At 31.6% G+C, this 20,343-nt stretch overlaps 1 protein-coding gene across 3 annotated transcripts in view; it reads left to right on the forward strand.

Annotated features, from left to right (window-relative positions):
• LOC115883323 overlaps positions 1-20,343 on the forward strand; it is a 168,019-nt gene that overhangs the window by 68,178 nt on the left and 79,498 nt on the right. The window contains exon 1 of one of the 3 annotated variants that reach the window (XM_030901667.1): positions 6,754-7,085. The exons of the other annotated variants lie outside the window; for them this stretch is intronic. The gene's annotated coding sequence lies outside the window, so the exon portion shown is untranslated. Of the gene's footprint in view, positions 1-6,753; positions 7,086-20,343 lie in introns of those variants that run through there. 3 annotated transcript variants of the gene reach the window in all.

Genomic DNA, 20,343 nt, shown 5'->3' on the forward strand with positions numbered 1-20,343 from the left:
GTTTGTCCGTCAGAGGGCATCAATAAAAAATAAACCCAAACGTTAGTTAATTAAAAATTTATGAAGCTTATTTTCAAATACCATTTGTGATACTAACATAAAATTTCATATTTTCCTATATAACTAGATTATTAGCGCACAATAGATTTTATGCGCCTACTTAGCTTGATGGGTCAGATTCGGGCAAATATTTTCTTTCCTCAAAAAGTCGGTGGCGCTTTTAAACAAAAGACAATATACCGTATGAGCGAATAAAAATGGCGTCAGCGATGGTTATGAAATGAAGATCGCTGTCATTTTATATGTTAAATTATATAGGAAATGTGTCATCGATCGTCATTTCATAGCCATCGCTGACGCCGTTTTTATTCATAATTATATGGTATAATTTACATAGATCATTTTAAGAAAAAAAAATCGGGCGTCGGTGGAGTTTTATATGGTGGAAAATATTTATATAAATACTAAAATTTATGTAGGGGTGTTGGTAGTTTTTTTACCCTTCTCGTACTTTTTCATGATTTTTGTGAAAGTCAAATGTTATGGTACTTAGCAAAACATAGGCACTCCAAATCTTATTCAAATCGGAATAACAGTTCTTAAAATATCTCAAAAAATGTAGTTATTTTTTTAAAAGTTTGATTCCCTCTAACGGATAAACGAAGTACTTTTATAGAGAGGTAAATTGTGTCCAATAAACTTATTTTGATTCTAAAAATACGCAGTAGGTAGTCTATGTCCACGCAATATTAAGACAATATGTATTCTGTATAGCTACGCCTTTCAAAGATAAACCTTTATATAGAACTTTTTTGAAATAATAGCACATCCTGTAGCTTTTAAAAATATATTTCTTTCTACAAAGTTCATGCAGACTGTGTAATTTAATTTGCCGACTGCAAATTTTACGTTCGAATACATTTTTTATAAAAAATGTCTATACCTATGTCGCGGATTCATCTCTCCAAACAAATCCTGTGTGTGTATTTCACCCCTACAAAAAAAATTATCTAATGCCACCCTAATGCTTTCTCTGTTTGTTTACCCCTACGCATTTTGCCAGAGCTTTATTATTTGCAGATAAAGCACAGCCATGCCATGTAGCTTTATAGCTTGTTTAGCAATTACGGATTCAGTCAAACGTATTGAGAATTGTAATTGATATACGACTACACATCAGTGCATAAAGTGATATCAATAGAATTATGCCAGCAAAATGTAATTTTAGATTGTGTTACTTTTTATTAAGAGTATACCTAGAAATCTGAAATATATTTTTTCATGTGTATACAGGGTGGCGCACCTCATTCGCCTCGGTTGATTATACGAAAACGGAAAGATAGTAGAAACATAATTTTTATGGGTATATGTAGAAAGGCAATGTACATAATTTAAAATTATTTTCAAATGTACAGGGTGTGGCAGAACTAAGATCTATACCAAACTTATATTTTTTCTTATGGAACACCCGGTATTTTATTTAATTTTTGGATTCTTTGGCATAAAATAAGGCATTTATTATAAGGGTTTAATATGTTTAAATGCTTTGGTTTTTGAGATATTTAAAGATATTAAATTATGCATGCTATAATAAAAAAGTTTATCAACACCCTGTACATTACTTTTCAGAGTTAATTGTAGTGCTGACTTTGAAGCCAGGGAAATAAAATTTACTAAAAAAATTTATTGCTTCCGTAAATGTATACAGGGGATACAGGGGTATCAAAAATTGCTGGTCTATTTTAAATATTTATTTGAAATAACGAAGTTTGTTATTTCAAATATAACACCCTGTATTTTTTTAAATAAATCGAAGCAGATTTAAATGCTCTTTCAAACTGTATTGGGGTTTCCTATACCTATCTAGCTCAGATTTTGATTAAAAATCGATTTTTCAATAGAATGGCAATCAAGATGGCTAGTGTCGCCATGGCAATTTGCTAGTGACAGTAGATGTTTTCAAAATCCACATTAGTTTATGACTTTATTTAAATTTATAACAGTTTACTTTTATTTAATTTACCTACAATAGTTTAATAAGTAAGTATTTATTATTATCAAGAAAAACAAAGAAGTAGTTTTTTTATATTACGATGACTTGTAGAAATATTGGATTTTCTAGAAAAGAACCAATTAAGGCAAATTCATTTTCTTCACTTCCAACGACAGGTTTCTGCCTAATAGGTTTTTCATATACCACACTATCAGTTCTGCGAAATAGGAAAAGTTTTTCAAAGGAACGCTTGATAAGAAAATTCATATTTGGATATCTTTGAGCATAAACTCTTCAGGCTAACCCCCAAGCAATTGTCCTCACAAAATAAAACCACTAGTAACATATCCATTCCTTCGGCAGATACTGCTTTACTTTTCTTGATAAAATAATAAATACTTACTTATTAACCTTATTGTAGATAAATTAAATAAAAATAGCCTGTTATAAATTAAAATAAAGTCCATAAACTAATGTCGATTTTGAAAATAGCTACTAAGTGTCACTAGAAAATTGCCATTTATTGAAAAATCGCTTTTTATTCAAAATCTGAGCCAAATAGGTATAGGACCCTAATATAGTTTGAAGGAGCATTTTAATCTGCTTTGACTTATTTAAAAAAATACAGGGTGTTGTATTTGAAATATCGAAGTTTTTATGTAAAATAAATATTTAAAATAGACCAGCAATTTTTAATACCCCTGTATACATTTAAGGAAGCAATCAAGTTTTTTAGTAAAGTTTATTTCTCTGGCTTGAAAGACAGCACAAGAATTAATTCTGAAAATTAATGTACGAGGTGCTGACAAACTTTTTTATTATAGCATGCATAATTAAATATCTTTAAATAGCTCAAAAATCAAAGCTTTTAAACATATTAAACCCTTATAATAAATGCCTTATTTTATGTCCAAGAATCCAAAAATGAAATAAAATACTGGGCGTTCCATAAGAAAAAACATAACTTTGGTATGGATCTCAGTTCTGACACACCCTGTATATTTCAAAATAATTTTAAATTATGCACATTGCCTTCCCACATGTACCCATAAAATATTTTGTTTCTACATCTTTCCGTTTTCGTATAATCAACCGAGGCGAATGAGCTGCGCCACCCTGTATGTTCAAATATACCGAACACTCTCATAAACTAATAATCAGAAAACTATTTATAAAAATCATGTTCGTCAGTTTTTTTTATTTTAAGAATTCAATTTGGCAACACTATAATCAGGTGGGTGCAAGCCACAGAAATATTTACCAAAAGAACGCAAGCGATTTCTGTTTTGTTTACATTTGGAGCATTCTAGTTTCCTGATTATAATTGTGTGTGGTACAGTTATAATAGATGAATTACAACAACTATTCGCAATACTAAAGTTAAAATATCTCCACTGGAAATATAGGTCTATGAAATATGTAAAGATTATGGGATCAGAAACATGCTGGCCAGATAGAAGATCTTTTATAATTAGGCTCAAAAAGCATATGAAGCATCAGTCGACAATTTCTCGTTAGTATGGAGAATCTTAAGCTCATCCAAGAAAGTCGACGTGTCACATATCGTGAAATTAAAGCATCATTGGGCATTTCAAAGACCTCAATTAAAAAAATAAATTTAAATGAAAAATTATCTGTAAAAAAATATTTTATTTACGACATTACTGACTTAAAAAATTTGAAAGTGTCAAATTATCTACATTTCTTCCCTTTTCCATTTTCCTCACCCGTTTCCCTCACCCGTTTCCCTCACCCGTTTCCCTCACCCGTTTCCCTCACCCGTTTCCCTCATCCATTTCCCTTACCTATTTCCCTCAATCGATTTTTGTTATTTCTCGCCTCATTTAATTAAGCAAAATATTCTTGTAATATCTTTATTAAATAGTTATCTAACATTAACAAAAATAAACCAGAAGATTAACAATAATAAATGAAGATTTTAATACATTTATTTGTTGAAGGTAAAAATGCTAGACTTCTTTGGCTTAAAACCTACATTCTGGCGTTTTAAAAAAGCGACGAGTTTGTGATATTTTGATATGTCAGTCTTTTCCCTTAATTCTAGCATTGTCCGTATCATGCTGTACGTAGCCCAAAGAGCAGATGGCCAAGCATTCTGCCTTGCCATGTCGCTAAAATATGTCATCAAGAGTGTCTCCTAAGCAATATTCTTAGAATTTCTTTCGTCACACCATTTTTCGTATACTTTCAATGCTATTTTATATCGCCCCCTACTTTTCTCTGGAAGTAAACTGACTTCGGCTCTTTTTGCAGCTTCTGTAAGTTGGAGTACCAATATTAAAGTAGTCTCCATTATCAGAACTTTCCGACAACATTCTGGCTTTCTATGTTATATAAATTCGAAAAAGCGATCGAGAAATTCAAAACTGCCACTTAGTTGTTTGTTTTGCTTTTGAAGGTTTGCGCCATAACAACCACTGGTACCGGTAACTATAGATACGGAAATGCCTAAACAGAAAATGACAAATTTTCGCATATTTATTTTTTGTCAAAATAAAATACTGTCCCAATTTTTTAATTAATGGTTGTGTATCGGTACTACTGCTTGAGAGCACCAAATCCAAAATTGAGAGTAATATTCAAATTACTCTCGAATGTGTAATTAATTTCAAAGTGGATCCAGTACACGTCGCAAAAAAAACTACTAGGGTCAACAACAACACGTATATTGGCAAATGATAAAACTTTAAAAACGGTAAATCAAACTGAAATTAAACAAATTCACTGCAGCTTCCCATTAACTTAAAGGTAAACTTGATATATAAAATACCTACAATAAATAGGTGAGAGAGAGAAATAACATTATCTAACTGAGGCGAGAGTAATATTGCGAGAATTAGCGAAAAATGTACAATTCAGAGACTAAATTAATAGGCGTGATGCTGCCTGAGAGGGTTCACGGGCGTCTCCTCGTGACAAAATAGAAAGTTAAGATCTGCCATTCGAACAAGACAAAAAAACACATGGCCGTCAAGGGTTGTATTTTAAGTGTTTTGCAGGTCAATTTAGCGAAGCGTGTGAAAGCATCCCTTCGTGATCAACTTTCTATTTTGTATACATTAGGTAGTAGGATAATTTTAACATATTTACAAAACTAATACTAGGTGTTCATCAAAATAGTAAAAAAACAAATGCGTTTGAATTGAATTCGAACAGGTTGTAAATAAAATAGTATACAAACCTCGGAGGAAAGTTTTCATTATTGTCTCGAGATTTAGTTTCAACAATATCAATCTCTCGACAGTATAATGAAACATTTCCCTCCTCGGTAATATACTATTCTCGTTAGAGACCGCACCTGTTGACGGAAGGACAGAAAGCAGTAAGAGTCAAAGCAGTGGTGTCAAAAAACTTTACATCGGTTTAACGCAGGAAACAAAAAAATATACACAGTATTGTTAGTGTCAGTCGGCTGTGCGGATGTTCCGAGATAATCCATAACTGACGAAAGTCATCCATTCTCGAAGTGTTTCCAAAAAGATGGTAGCAAAAAATCGCAAACTGCGATTCAATCGCAGCGATTTTAAAATTGCAATTGTAACCTGCGATTGGCTCTCATAGGAAACTGCGATTGCGATTTCTCCTACTTGCGAGTTTCAATTTAGGCAGCCAGTATTACTATAGCTGCGATTTGCGACTTTGTTGCGATTTGTGATTTTACTGCGATTGGCGATTTTGCTGCGACTGTGATTTTTTTAAACCGGGACTGTGATTTCTATTTGCGAGTTTGAATTTTTAAGAGTTGCGATTTGCGATATTGTTGCAAATGTAATTTTGTGGTCTATTGAAGCATTTTATAGTAAACTGCGATTGAATTTTCTCTGTGATATTATTTATAGAGAAGGTATTGGTTTGGTTGATTTTCTAGGGCAACAATCAATAATATACCGGGTGTTTCACAAGAGTGGTTCACCTCTATAACTTTTTTATTTCTTCTGATAAAAATACTTTTGGTATCTTAGTATATGACATAAATTAGGATTGATTGACGTATTCAATTCTTTTTGGCTACTTCCTGTTTCACCGGAAATGACTACAACTTTCGATTTTTAAACGGCCCCCTCGATATTTTTTTATCTTATTCGATAGAAAATGACACTCTGAATAGAATGGCATATCATATGGCAACTTTTGGCATTTTCGCTAAAAAAAATCGTTTTTTAAATTTCAATCTAGAATATCATGGCCGTGTTAAAAACACTAATTTTTAATCAATATACCTTGGAAAAATAGATTTGATCGTCTATTGTTTTTCGTGTTTTGTCCTGGTCGGTTAAAGATGCCCAAATCGTATTTTTAATCATATCTCAAATTTTTCAAATGGAACGAGGATGGCTCATTGGCATATTTAGAAAAAGCATTTTTTAAGAATAATTTGGTTTGGTAAATATTACAGTCGCAATTGCAGGTATAGTCGCCGCTACTTAACAATCGCAATCGCAGTTTCCATGGCGACTGGAGAATCACAGTTTTGCTCATCTCTACAGGTTAGTATTAGAACAAATAAAATACGTTAATAGCTTGTTTGGTTGCGGTATATTGTGGTACCCCCTTATATATTATTATCTTATAACATTCTACCCTCCTATATAGGCTTTTGAGGCCGTAGACCTTCATCTTCTAAACCAGTTTGCGTCCTATTCAGTTTCCATCGGTCCCAGTGATGATGCCGACCGTTAGTCACCGAACCGACCCATCAATTAGATAAATCGCTTTACCATCGACCTGGCACGATCCCAGCAGACGGTCTAGGCAGGCCGCGGCTTGCTGCTGCTGCTCCTGCTGCGGTTGTTACGAAGTCTTTCTCTATCGCAGTCGGCGTCTGTCCTGTCGTTCGTTTGGCAGGCTGGCGGTGATCTGTGGCAAGCGGCAGTTTTGACGCGCCAGTCGTTGCGATAGCAGCTCTGTGAAGCTGGCTGAAGCGGATTGATCGCGGTGTGCTTTTCTCCGATCATTTTTGGGCGATTTTTTTGTTTGTTTTTGCGGAATATGTGTGGTTTTGAATGGTGATTCCTGGAGTTTTCAAAGAATTTATTAGGATTATGGAAAATTATGTCTTGAATTGAAAAAGGTAGGATTTTTTTAATTATAAGTAAAATTTTGTGTTTCTAAAGCTGAAACTTGATGGATTTAGTGAATTTTAAAAAATCATGTCGCGAATTAAAACACCCATTGAATTTTATAAAATTTTAGGTAACTTTGTTATAATGTTTATTTATGCAGGGTGAGTTTTATATAAGTGCAAATATTTTTAAGGGTGGTATATTTCGACCCCTGAAAAAACCTCATAGACGTGTTTTTTGGCTTTTTGGATTTTTTTAATATAATATCTCTCTAGGTTAAATTTACAAGGAAGGGTTTTCAAAAAGGACCGTTTTTTAAATGAAACACTCTATATTATTGCATTTTTGGCTTCCCTTCAGATCACTTTACATAATCCTAAGGTATGAGTAAATATATTTCGATAGTTTCAGAGATATTAAAAAAAAATTACTTTTTCAGCCTTTCTTAAAAAAAATATTAAAAATACAAGAACTGCCCTGAAATGAAAACTATATTAGGTATTTACTTTAGATGGTCTATACTTACTTTGCTATAAATATGGCAATTGTAAATCATACAGGATGTTCAAAATTCTACGCCAAACTTTCTAAAATATAAAATAATTTTTCTTTGTTTTTTAATATATTATTTTTCCAATAGATGGGGAATTAAAAAATGAACATTTTTTGTATTTAGATTTTTTATTATTTCATAATTTTTAACAGTTTCGCAGATATTCGCGGTTTTATATTTCACATAGCATTCTCTACAGTAAATTTTTATCAAAGTCACCCAATGGTTTTTTCTCGTATATTACCGTTGAAAGAGCCATATGAAACAATACTGCGTGTAAATTAATATTCCATTAAATAAAACGAAGAAAAATTATTTTATATTTTATATAAGTTAGCGCGTAGAATTTTGAACACCCGGTATGATTTAAGATTACGATATTTACAGCAAAGTAAGTACAGACCATCTAATATCAATACCTAATATAGTTTTGATTTCAGGGCAGTTCTTATATTTATCATATTTTTTTAAGGAAGGTTTAAAAATGTATATTTTTTATTTATTTATTAATATCTCTAAAACTATCAAAATATATTTACTCATATCTTAGGATTATGTAAAGTGATCAGAAAGGAAGACAAAAATGCAGTAATACACAGGGTGTTCCATTTAAAAAAATCATCCCGATCCACTCACACTTTTTTGAGCCACCCTATAGAACTTAAAATATTTTCGTGAAATACATCCTCGTACAGGTTTGGACTTAAACAAAATTCACAAGTTTTTTATTCCAGGAGCTACAGATAGCCGGCGCACTATTGCCTAACCCTGTATAATATAATAATAATTATTATAGTTTAATAGGAAGAAAAACAAAAGTGCTACTAGAAACGAACCCAAACCCCCAAAAAAAACATAAAATATCAAATTTTTTAATAAATGATATTTTATAACATTGATATTTAGTGCTACCCTGCTACCTAGAGCATATTAAAAAAAATTATGTTATTTACGAAAATTGCAAAAAAGTCTTTTTTAAATATTTTAACCAAACTGTATATTTAAAATTATGTATTTCCGGACATATGTTTATAGGACCATTTTTTTCATATTTTTTGATGAGGAATCACATCCGGAATTTTGGCCGCACTTTTTTTGTATACCCTGTATATTTGTAAAATTGTCCTTTTAACAAGTAGTAAAACTTAAAGAATTCAAATTCGTTAATTATGTAAACCATTTTCGAAATAGAACGTTCAAAAATATATTGTAAAAATAACTTTTTTTGATAATTAATATACAAAATAAAAAAAGCTCTTTAGGTAGCTGATTGAAGCTCGAGCTTTTTTTAATCATGATTGTTCTAATTAAGTTTGTTGTCGTTTTTTAAATGATAGTCATTTATGAGATATTTAAGGCTTAAATTTTATTTTAATATGTGGAAAATTTCTTCAAATGAGAGGGACTAGAAGAAGTCGAATCATTTACCAGGAACATTTTCTTTCTTATTATTTTTATTGCTGCTAACTATGTATTGAATTTGGGTTAGAGTTTTTTCTCCTTTATTGTTAGTTCTTTTCTGAAAAACAAATGAGATATAGGCATTAAACGCAGATTTTTAAGGAAAAAATCAGCCCAAATGGTATGGAAACCACTCTATTCTGATTGTGTAAATTTATTTGATTACTTATACCATTATGATCGAAAAACAAAAACGGTGTCAAAAACAGCTGGGGTATGACAATCGGTGGCAATTTTGGCGAGGTCAAGCCCTAGACGTCATTTACTTAGCCCGTATTCTTCGTCTTATTTTTATATCGAGTAAAACTCAGTTTTAAATGGCGTACTAATTCGAGAAAAAATAATTTTTTAGAAATAGATTTGTACATCTGCAAACGGGGTGGGGGGTTCTATCTTTTTTAATATTTCTATAACTAATGTTGCTTTTTGACAAGTTTTATGTCAATTTATAGTAAATGACGTCTAGAAATTGACCTCGCTAAAATTATTATCGATTTTCATTTTTTAGCCCTATTTGACGCCGTTTTTTTTCGATCAAACGGTATTGTGATCCATTTTTCATTTAGATAGGAGATGTCTATTGCCACTTGTCATTGGGATTAAGGGATTAATATACTAATACTTATATAAATATTAATTTCCTAATACATAGATACCACAAAAAATATATTATCACGTTTCACGGGGGTCCAGGTTATCAGAGATAATAAAAACTAGACAAAAAATATATAAAAATTATCTTTCTCAGTCACACTTAATCGTAATGGATGACTATAGCTAATCAATCGCTGACTTAACTATGCATATGTCATTTTTGTATTTTTAGCTGTAAAGCCCTGTATACACATAACGTTTTACCTGTCAGTCTTGCCTGTTCAGTCAAAACGTATCAAGTAAAATCGTGTGTGGGCGAACAACACGATCCGTTTTAACTTATTAAGACGAAGGACCGTCTACAATTGAAGAAATCATTCAGTTTTACAATAAAACTGTCGTTTTGCCTACACTGCACACTACAGCTACAAAAAAAATAATAAGGATATAGTATAGCATCCTTAATAAGAGACTTTTAAAAACCTAATATTTTCACATAGTTTTACAAAATAATATAATTTTATAAAATTGTTTAGAGATATTTATTCATTATTTCCAAACGAATATTATTTCCACATTAACAACAGTACTTCCTCCATGGTAATTACAAAAAACTGATCTAAAAATGACGAGATCGCAGGTAAAACTTCTAGTGTATGGTGTATGCACGCATTCTCTAGTCTTTTATCTATCTTACCTTACAGGTAAAAGGTTTTACAGAAACAAAATTCTTTGACATGAATACCTAATTAAACTAAAAGATACGCCGTAGAAATCTTAATAATATACGGATGATAACATTTAAAAATATATTTGTAAATGTAAATTTTAACACAACTGTAATCATTAAACGCTTCTATAAGAAAAAAACCGAACATGTGTAGGAAATGAATTTTCAGAAAAATTAAAAAAAATACTAAAAGATACGCCGTAGAAATCTTAATAATATACGGATGATAACATTTAAAAATATATTTGTAAATGTAAATTTTAACACAACAACTGTAATCATTAAACGCTTCTATAAGAAAAAAAACCGAACATGTGTAGGAAATGAATTTTCAGAAAAATAAAAACAATACAATAATATTTGGCTGGGGTCAGATTTTCGCACGAGTCCTCGCTAGAGACGCTCAAAAATATCGATAATGTAGAAAATGTCGATACACATCGCCTGTATTTTTTTATTTTCGATATATCGATAAGCTGAAGTATGTATATCTTACCTTTTGATAATTAAAAATATACAGGATATTTCTGTAAACATAGAACTGCTGCATATTTTTCGAATCAAAATAAGCAAATTGAACAGAAGTTACACCTATACAAAAATGCTTCGTTTAATAAACACATATTTTAAGATACTTTTACTTTAAATGTTTACTTTAAGACCGTTATTCCGATTTGAATGAAAAGGGTGCCTATGTTTTGCTAAAATATGCTTTAACATTTGCCTTCACAAAAAATAAAAAGGGTACGAGAAGGGTGAAAACTACCCTCATCTCTACATAAATTCTAACAGAAATCTTTTGCAACTTCAGAGACGACAGATTTTTATTCGTAAAACGGTCTTTGTAGTATTACCACATGTTTGTCTTATAAAAAAAACGCTTGGCTAAAGGAGAGTTTATAGTTAGTAACAAAAAGACCGTTTGATTTTATTTAAAAACAACTATAAAGAATTAAATCCATGAAAACAAATCTCAGAAAGTTGTAATTCAATTTCTACACATTAAATTAGAAAGAAAAAAGACTCTCAAAACCATTATATAAGTTTATAATAATTCAGTAAGAAATAAAAAAACAAACTATGTATATAGTTTTGCTTATTATATCGATTATTTCTCAAAATGAACATCTCTAATGCTCTCTAATAAAATAAATGTTATGGAAAATGTCTGGTAAGTCGTGGGGGTCAAAGTCACACTTGAACTCCGGGAAATATTGATGATAAATTTTTTGACTCCCATCAGTTCAAACGTCTAAATGTTTGGTTAATCAGTTCACATTTTAAGAAAAATAAACCATTTTATTTTTGATATAAGAGAATTAATTAATTATCACGAGATAAATATACTATAGTGATAAAAGAATTTATGGTATATTTTAATTAAATTCATGGTTTGATATTAAAGTATTTAATTCATGTAATATAGAAAATTATATTAGATGAATAATTATATTCTTTCTGTTGATACGTTTGCTTGGTCTATTGGTTGATATGAATCCAGTTTCGTAGTCAGTCGGTTGTAGTACGTCTCGAATTGATTTTTATCTGATAGTATAAACCCCCGTAACCAGAAATTAACATATAATATAAATTACACCAAAAAAATGATCTTTGGACTATGAGAAACATCCGGATATCTTCAAAATACCGACATTCAATAACAATTTTATTTTATCTTAATGGTATCTTTATGATACCATTAAGTTAGTCTTAAACAAAGCGGATTTGAAACCTACCTACCTTTATCTTAACGTTGTTGTAAACTTAAATTATATTTTTGTACAATCTTATCTAGAATTATTGCCAATTTTATTTTAGTTTAGACATCAATGAACTTGTTTTTGTCAATGAACTTGAACAACAATATAAATATAACTTAAATTTAAATATATATTTGATACCAATTAAACTTTTAGTTACGTAATCGACGACGCCATTTCATTGTTGCAAACCATGGACATATTCGGCGCCGATCTGACTAACGGGAATTTAAATTTCTCGCTGGAGATTCAGGTGGTAGCTCTGCGGTAAAAAATGTCAACTTGCCATATTTATTTATTTATTTTCTGACATTGTCATTCGTTTTGCCAATTTAGTTTTGCATTGCGAGTTTTTGGTTTAAATAAATAGTGTTGTGATACTTTAAACTTATAAATTTTTACTAGCAGACCTTGCAGTCGAGCATTGTTCATTTTAGAACCTCTTTTAGTGCGAAGTGTACAAGATAGATTAATTCTTCTTATCACGCCCTCTCCTGCCGAAGGTTAGCGATTCAAATGGCAATTGTGGCTCTGGAAACTGCAGCCTGGAAGATTTCCGCAGACAAGCGTTCAAACCATCTCCTCAAATCTTTTAGCCATGAGTTCTGGCGTCTTCCTACTGATCTTTTTCCTTGCACTTTGTCCTCTATTATGAGGCGCAGTATTTCGTATCTACCACCTCTCATCACATGACCCAGGTATTGCGTTTTTCTTTCCTTGATGGTGTTCAGTATCTCTTTTTTTTCTGCATGCGCTGGAGTACTTCTTCGTTGGTGATCCTTTGTACCCATGAGATTCGCAGCATCCGTCTGTATACATACATTTCGAAGGCTTTTATTCTCTTTTCGGTCTGTGAACCGAGTGTCCAGCTCTCACATCCATAGAGTAACACAGAGAAGACGTAGCATCTGGCCATTCGAGTTGTGAGTTCCGCACTGAGGTCTCCTCTTGTAAACAATGATTTCATTCTCACGAACATTTTTCTCGCTTGCTCAATTCTTGAAAATATTTCTCTTTTCGGGTCGCACTGACTATTGATGTTAGCTCCTAAATACTTTATTGAGGTCACTTGTTCGATTGTTTGTCTCTTGACACGCAGGTGTGCATTTATTGGAGTCTTAGAAAAGACCAATAGTTTGGTCTTGGAGACATTGAGATGCAATCCAAACATCTCACTACAGTGGACTACGGAATCTATAATGCTTTGCAGTTCTTATATGTCGTTGGCTATTATAACCGTATTATCGGCATATTTGAGATAGTTTATTGGGATTCCATTGAACTTGATTCCGCCCTGGATTCGATCCAGTGCTTCTCTAAATATAGTCTCCCAGTACAGGTTAAACAGGAGCGGAGACAAGACGCAACCCTGTCGAACACCCCGTCTGATTTCTATATCTTCCTATTCTAGTCTATTGTATATATGTTGACTGCTTCATCTCAACTACAGCCGTTTGATGCCAATAAAGTTCTGATATGAAACGTAGGTCTTGTTCGTCAACTCCGGATATTCTTAGAATTTTGATCATCTTCTGATGATTAACACAGTCGAACGCCTTACGATAGTCTATGAAGCATGCAAATACATTCACATTCATGTCTCTACACCACTGTGTCATTACATTTAGGGAGAAGAGTGCTTCACGCGTTCCGAGTCCGTTTCTGAAGCTAAACTGGGTGTTGTCCATCTGATTTTCGCACTTCTTGTAGATTCGCGTGTGGATGATTCTAAGAAAGGTTTTGATGACATGGGACATAAGGCTTATCATCCGATAGTCATCACATTGTGAGGCGTTGGGTTTCTTTGGCAGGGTTACGAATGTTGATTTAAGCCAATCTGACTGTATTTTGCTTGAGCTATATAATTTGTTAAATAATGCTGTTAGCAAATCTAGACTTCTGCTTTCGTTATCTGCAATGAGTTTAAGTACCTTATGATCGAAAATAAACGGCGTCCAGTTGGCTGGGAAATGACAATCGATGATATTTCTCATATAAATTTACATATAAAATGACAGCGATCTTCATTTCATAGCCATCGCTGACGCCGTTTTTTCTCGATCATATGGTATTTCAACGTTTATTTTATCGGGGCCGGTAGCTTTTCCGCTTTTCTGCGCTTTTATTGCATGAACAACTTCGTCTTTGGTTATTGCTGGAGCCTTTTCATTTAGTATGTGATCTATCGGTGATGGGGAACAAGGTCTGTCATCATTAAAAAGTGTTTCGATATATTCTTTCCATCTCGCAAGCTTAGCCTTTACTCCTAGAATTATCTCGTTGTTATCGTCTCTTAGGATTGTTTCTTGGTGTTTTCTTTGTCTGTTTGTAAATTCTTTCACTTTTTTATGAACATTGAAGGTGTCATACTTTGCTTGTAGTTGCTCTATTTCTTGACATTTTGTTGACATCCAGATCTATTTCTCTTCACTTTCTTTCACTTTTTCCTAATGATCCCATTTAAACGTTTGTATTCTATCGGGTTTGCACTGTGCTTCCGTCTGTCATCCATGAGGTCTAGTGTTTCCTGCGTCATCCATTCCTGCTTTTTGTTGGTTGCCGTGAATCCAATATCATATAATATATAAATATTATAGATAGATTAATAGCCGTAAAAAACTCATCGCAACTTTATTAAAATATATTGAACGGTAAAGCGGTAGTATACTGAACGGTAAAGCGGTAGTGTGTTTTGTTGAATTTATTTTTGTTTTCTAAAATATTTTGATTAAAAGAAAATTGTAAAAGTGGGCACCGCTGTGCCGATTAAGCTCACTCACGTGACTAAAAGCTTATTTGGTATGAACTATATATCTGTTCTTCTACTATTTCCAGTGTTGTGTTATTTATTAGAATATCTTTTCTGTCTACTAGTTAATTGCTTTAGTTTTTACTAAATTCATTTTGAGACCTACTTTGTTGCTGGTTGTATTTAGTTCGTTGATGTGTGCCTGTAGTTCTTTAGGACTATTGGTAATTAGGACTAAGTCGTCAGCGAATCTTAGACGGTTAAAATATTCTCCATCTATTTTGAATCCTTTGTTGGTCTAGTCGAGTTGACGGAAGATTTCTTCTAGTGTTCTCCCTGTCGTACTCCTTCGCCAGCTGGGATTTCTGGGGTTGTTTAATATTATATCATTGTTTTTGAGTGGGGCATTTAAGTCTGTCTTACTTTTGATGTAAAACTCATGAACTGTCACTGATATAATTTTTTTAGTTTTCTTCTTCTGTGGTTATATTATTATTACTATTTTACAACATATATAATCATCAAGTAAACTACTGAGGATACCTTATTACCTGTAGCCCTATAGCTATTAACCTATTTACACATAAAATATAATTTTGTTTAATTTACACCTATTAAAAAACAGTTAAATCTTCTGTATATTTTCTGCCAAAGAAAAAAATTACCTCGTGCAAGATGTTTTATTATTACAAGAGCTAGTTCCATTATTTGCAACATTATCTTCAATAAACAAAACAAACATTAGTTGTATGGAAAATTTTCACTATTAAATTAGTCATCTCATCTCGAATAAGTCTAATCAAATACGAATGATTGAATATTAGCATTTTAAACAGTTAGCAAACTATTAAAAATTATTTTATTATTGAATTGAGATATAAATATATTCAATAAAACTAAACGTGTATACCTACAGGGGTATACAAAAAAATAGGATGACACAATACGATATACGATATTCACTATCAGCCTTCTATTAGCCTTGTACCACCTTGTACTTACAAATGAAATTTAAACCAAAATATGCAATTTTGTAGTAAAATTTCATGTTTTTTTTTTCCAACTTCATTTAAACATAATGTTATCTATACTAATATATAAAATCCTAAAGTGACTGACTCACTGATTAATCACAATTCGATAAGAAGGGATTTTTCAGTTCCAAAGGGGTGAAACCACCCCTAAAATATTACAATATTTTTTATTTAAAAAACGGTCAAGTTTCCGAAAAAACGCTTAAACACGTATATTTTATTTCGTTTTTTTACATATTTTAAGATTTTTTAAAAATGTATACAGGGTGTTTCGAAAAATCTGGTCATTGATTAATCACGATCCTGCTTAAAGCGCTTGACGTAAAAAGCTGATTTTTGGAAGACGGATTGACTTTATGGTGTAGAGATTCGATAAGAACGGATTTTTCGAAACTCGAATTCTAAGGGGGTGAAACCACCCCTCAAATATTAGAATATTTTTTATTTAAAAACCGGTGAGTTTTTCGGGAAAACTCTTAAAAACGTATATTTTATTTTGTTGTTTTACATATTTTAAGATTTTTTAAAAATATATACAGGGTGTTTCATAAAATATGACCATTGAGGCACGATTCTGCTTAAACAGTTTGACGTTAAAAGCTGATTTTTGGCAAACGGATTGACTGATAAGGAGGGGATTCTCGAATCTCAAATTCCAAGAGGGTGAAAACGCCCCTGAAATATTACAATATTTGTTATTTAAAAAACGGTTTGTCTTTCGGGAAAACGCTTAGACACGCATAATTTACTTTGTTTTTTTACATATTTTGAAATTTTTTAAAAAATCCTACAGGGTGTTCGAACCACAATTCTGCTTAAACTGCTTGACGTAAAAACCTTATTTTTGGCCAACGGATTTTTCGAAAGTCAAATTCCAACGAGATGAAACTACCCCTCAAATATTACAAAGTTATATAATAATATCGCCATATTGTTTGTTCTCATGCTGACATAAATGTGAAAAAATTTTATCCAGTTTGTATGTTAATGGAAATTCTTGCTTTGCTTTATCATCACCATTACAAATGATTAATTCGACACAAACGAAGTCGCGGGTACACGCTAGTAATTTGATAAATCCGCAAATAAAACTTCCAATGTATACGCTAGATTTTAGGCAAAGAAAATTAAATCCTTCTAAACTGGATGCCAGCACACCAAGGGATAGAAAAGGATAGAACACTCCACTAACTGGATCAGAACCGTTCTGATTCCTAGGTGGAAAGAACCTGGAATATTCCATCGGTAACCTGGAATGGGAATCCTCCAACAGTGAAAGACACTCGAAGAAATTTCTCAGGACTTACGAAGGAGATTACGAAGTTTCCTTGAATTAAGTAAGAATAATCTTCGGATCGTCAAGGGATTTTTAACAAGACACTCTCCACAATGAGAAACACCTCAGTAGATTGAAGCTAAAAATCAACGGCGAATACAGATTCTGTGGGAAAAATGGGGAAACACCAGAACACTTCATCACTTAGTGCGCCGAGACGACACCCTTCGTGCTATAAACTTAAAACCGTCTCAGATACTGATTTTCGTCAAATTCCTGAGACTGAATGATGAGTTATAACTGAACAAAGGTGGGCACAATAGATCTATAAGATCGCGGTGATTAACTTTCCCCATACAACCTACAATCTCTATGTTAGTTTTTAATCCGTCATACCTGACAGATGAAATGTTTTGTGTAGACCATGCTTAAGACTTCCAACCAGAAATTTTATACATATAAGAAACTTTATATAGTATTATTATTATCATAAGATTTATTTTTAACATCATGTATTATGGCACCGATTCCTGTAAGTGATAAAACGTTATTTGATCAAAATTTCCCACGTCCCTATTTTAGCGTTAAGTTAATAAACAAATTGTTATAACAAAATTCCAGAGCGTGACATCTGTCGAATACCAAAAATCTAATCGATAGAATGTGTGTCTGTTTGTTAAATATTAAAAGATAAATATACAGTATGACTGAACTGGGTTTAGGTACTTTAAAAAACGAGAAACGAGAATCGACGATAATTTTGGAGACGTCATTTACTAAAAATTGACATAAAACTTGACAAAAATTAACGCTAATTATAGAAAGATTTAGAAAGGATAGAACGTTTCCTGACACACAAATTTATTTAGAAAAAATATTTTTTCTCAAAATCTAAACTACACCATTTAAAAATTAGTTTTACTCAATATAAAAATTTAATACATTATCAACGGTCTATGACGCCGATTTTTTCGATCGTATGGTATTTTATTATGAAAATTTAGTGTTGTACAGTACATTTATTTTAACTGTGGCGTTAATACATAATTCACTCCCTGTTGTTTGTGCCATAACCAAACCAACCCTTTATACAGTTTTTTTTCACAAAACCAGGCCAAACAGATTTTTCACAAAAAAAATTTATAAAATAATAGACATGAAAGAGAATTCATGAAGTTTTTTATCCAAAATTAGGATTTTTGGCAATTTTTTGAGCAAGAAGTGTTTTTAGTTAAAGAAAATAAATTATAAACAAAAAATTATTTTCTTTTTTGTAACGGAGCATTGTTGATTGCAGACTATAATCATTCAAATCCAATGCATGTACTGTTCCACTTTAAAAATTATCATAGCAGAATAGAATAATGGCATAATGTATTAAGCTAAAAGTTCACAGTTAACATACACTTCAAATATTGTTATTGACATAAAATCGAAAATATATCAAAAACCACTAGTTAAACATCCTGTATAAATAGCGATTTATCTGTAATAAGGTCTTTAACAATATATTTTTAGCCATTTTTATTTTTTCCTGGGAATAGATATGAGCAAAATATGAAAATGAACAGCAAATGTTTATTTGTAAACTATTACAAAAAAGGTATACGAGTATATTTTGGTAGTTAGGCGAAAATTTGTCACATCTTATCAAGAACAATGATTTTTGTTAGTAATAACACATAAAAAATTAAATTTTAAAATATATTTTTATTTTAAGGCCTACGTACAGGGTGGGCCAAATTCGACGCTTTTAAATGGAAACACCCTTTTCTATAGGAGATAGACGAATACTAATATCGGTGTCTGGAGCTCAATTTTTGTCAAAAACATGGTGGTGAAAATCGCATACTACATTAATATGAAACCGATATCTGTTACCGTTTCGGAGTTACTTACGTTTTTCAAAAAATGCATTTTTAACAAATCACTGTAACTTTTTTGCTATGGAAAATTTTGTATTTTTATGAAAACATTTCCAAAGCACCTTTTTAGGTAGAATTTAATGGTTTAAGTATAATTTTTTTAAAATTAATAATTTAAGAATTATCAACAGAAAATTTTATTTTTTATATGGGACACCCTGTATATTTTTAATTTATTGAAAAGGATTTAAAATTACCTTTCCAAAAATATATTACACTTCATATTTTGCTCGATTCCTCTTCGAAATATAGAGTATATAAAAATTCGCCAGCTTTAAATAAGTAGACTTTGAACGGCACCGGTTGTAATGCAAAAAAATTCTAGCTGTGAGCATCAATTAAAACGAAAATTTCACACCTCTACTTTTCAACCAATAACATGCTTTAATGTTGACTAGTTACCATGGCAACTGAAAAAATTTCCGGAAATTTTTTCGAGGCGCCACGAAACTTTAGTGGAAATTTTTTGACAGTTGAAAAGGTAAACATAAGATCTACAATCATAATGTGAATGAACTACAATGTCTATATATTGAAATATTACCCATTTGAGTTTTAGCATTTGATGTAACTAAGGTTGGTAAATTTTTTTATTTAAGGAAATATGTTAGATATACCTACATATGAATTTCTTCGAAATTGCCATGTTCTAAAAAATATAGTTCTGCCGCCTTTATTTAACTAAAGCTGGTATTTTTCGGGTGTTATCTGGTTTTATATTTTCAATTTCTTCTTTAATGACTTGTTGGTTTACTTTTCCAAATCGCGACATTTCGCTATACACTTCTTACTCTACGTACAGACGTTTTAAAACTAGTAATAGCTTAATGACAGAATCGCAAACAAAAATGACAAAATACATAATATGTCAAAAACATCAATACCTTGGCCAACTTAACAAATTGAAATTATTTTAAAATGTCATGTTGGATTAATATTTTTTTTTCAAATTTAGGTGTGAAATTTTCTTACCGAATACCACGCAAGCTTAAATTATTCCTGGAAATTTTCTTTTGGGCACGAATATTTTAGGAAAATTATCCCTCGTCTTCGACTCGGGATAATTTTCAAAATATTCGTGCCCTCAAAAAAATTTCAGAAAATAATTTAAGCTCTTGTGATATTATAAGTGAAAATAATATTTGCTATGGGAGATGCAGAATTTTATAACAATTTAAAATATA

The sequence above is a fragment of the Sitophilus oryzae genome, unplaced genomic scaffold (assembly GCF_002938485.1).
Source record: "Sitophilus oryzae breed Bouriz unplaced genomic scaffold, Soryzae_2.0 scaffold_186_pilon_pilon, whole genome shotgun sequence".
Classification (NCBI taxonomy): domain Eukaryota; kingdom Metazoa; phylum Arthropoda; class Insecta; order Coleoptera; family Curculionidae; genus Sitophilus; species Sitophilus oryzae.